Below are 2,208 nucleotides of genomic sequence, written 5' to 3' on the forward strand. Positions count from 1 at the left end.
TCAACTTTAATATATGAGTTAATTAGTCAACGCTAAATATTTTTCTTAAATCTTGCAAAATTTTTCTAATGTTTTTTTTCTCTGAAGTATGAAATTTATAGATTTAACTTTTGTTATGGAAAACCATATTCTTCGTGTATGTTTTTCCAATTTAATATGATGTAAAGAGATTTTATAACGTGAGATCAGAGAGAACTTTAAGAAAATTTATAATCATAGTCCATTTGTTTAAAACAAGCTGGAATAGCTCAGTTGGCTAGAGCATGTGGCTGTTAACCACAAGGTCGGAGGTTCAAGCCCTCCTTCTAGCGACTTATTTTTGAAATTCATACACTCATTTTTTGGTTTTTAAAGATATTTAAGTGTATGATCTTGGTTATGATTTTCTAATGATCGAAAATGACATATTCTTCATCCTAAAAAACTTCACAAGAAAAGCAGTCCTATGGAAGTGGCAGATTTTCGTCCAACTAGTAATTGTAATGTCTCATATAAGATTATATCATTACTATAGTGTAGGTAATAACTTAAACATATTTGAGGGAAGATCATTTCTGAGACACAATCCCCCTCTATACCACGAAGAGCTATTTGTGACAACATAATCATTGACCACGAATGCATTCATCATGTATTAGAGGAAGAAGAATTGGTACTCAGGGATTGGCAACGCTTAAGCTTGATATGAGTAAGGCTTATGACAGGGTGAAATGGTGCTTTCTAGAGAAGATTATGATTAAGATGGGATTCGATACATATTGGATAGCTTTGGTTATGGACTGTATATCCACGTTAAGCTTCTCAATTCTTATAAATGGCGTGGCGAGTGGCAGCATCACTCCTTCTAGAGGTCTCCATCGGGGAGACCCGCTCTCCCCTTATTTATTCCTCTTCTGTACATAAGGTCTCTCGGTATCTCTTCTAGAGGCTCACCGTAGTGGCAATATAACAGGGTTATCATTACATAGAAAGACCCCAACATATCTCACATGTTCTTCGCGAATGACAACTTTGCTTTGTTCAAGTCAAATACCATGGAGTGGTCGCATATTCAGCAGATCCTTTGTAACCATGAGATAGCCTTCAGCCAATGCATTAACTTCTCTAAGTCAGCCATTTATTATTCTCCAAGCACTACAGCTGATTACAGAGAATACTTGAAAAACATATTAGTAGTACAAGAGGTTTCTAATTTGGGTCGTTATTTGGGCCTTCCATCTACATTTTCTAGGTCAAAAAGAGAGGATCTCAGGAGTATAAAACAGGAAGTTTGGAAGGCGATTCAGGGGTAGAAGCATACTATGTTTTCAACTGGAGGCAAGGAAGTCCAAATTAAGAGTGTGGCCCAAGTCATTCCCACGTATGCTATGAGTGTATTTAAACTTCCGCGGGGTCTATGACAAGATATAATAAAAGCTATCACTCACTTCTGGTGGGGTTCCTCTTATTCCAAAAGGAAAATCCATTGGAAGGAATGAGACCAACTATGCCTTCCAAAAGAGCTTGGAGGTCTAAATTTTCATGATCTTGAAGGTTTCAATAAGGCTCCTAGCTAAGCAAGCATGGCGAATCCTAGAGTTTCCTAATTTGCTGGTCTCTAGATTCTTGAAGAGCAGGTACTTCCCAGAGGAATCCGTTCTTCAGGTTAGTGAAAAGTCATCTGATTTGCATTTTTGGAAGAGTATCTTATGACGAAAAGACCTTCATCAAAATGGCTTATGAATGAGGGTGGGAAATGGTGAATCTATTTAGTTTTTTAAAGATAAATGAATCCCAAAGGAATGTTCATTTCAGCCCACTACCCCTAGCCATGCCATTGATGATAGGAGAGTGTCAGATTTCATCCTCCCAAACTTTGAATGGAACCTTAATCTGCTGAATGAGACTATAAATGAGAATGATATAAATGAAATTACCCAAATACCGATTAGCAAAACAGGGGTCGAGGATACATGGATTTGGCACTATGACAAGAAAGGTGGTTATAATGTAAGGAGTGGGTACGTATTATTCATGTTCCAGAAAAGAGTTGCTGGAGCTTCAAGTCAGAATATTATCAGCTCATGGTGGACAAAGTTGTGGAGGCTAAAGCTCCCTTTAAAAAATTAAATTATTCATTTTGAGAGCCTTCCATGACTGCCTTCCCACGTGGAAAAATTTAGAGAGAAGAGGGATAGTGACCACATCTGTTTGCCCTTTATGTGAAAA

The 2,208-nt window shown here is 37.4% G+C and overlaps 1 non-coding gene across 1 annotated transcript; it reads left to right on the forward strand.

Moving 5' to 3' along the window:
* Positions 1 to 237: 237 nt before the first annotated feature.
* Positions 238 to 311, forward strand: TRNAN-GUU (transfer RNA asparagine (anticodon GUU)). The gene has a single exon. It is a non-coding gene; the product is annotated as a tRNA-Asn (tRNA).
* The last annotated feature ends 1,897 nt before the right edge of the window (positions 312 to 2,208 follow it).

Source organism: Momordica charantia, assembly GCF_013281855.1.
Source record: "Momordica charantia cultivar OHB3-1 chromosome 3 unlocalized genomic scaffold, Mcharantia_2.0 BLBB01000003.1, whole genome shotgun sequence".
Lineage (NCBI taxonomy): Eukaryota > Viridiplantae > Streptophyta > Magnoliopsida > Cucurbitales > Cucurbitaceae > Momordica > Momordica charantia.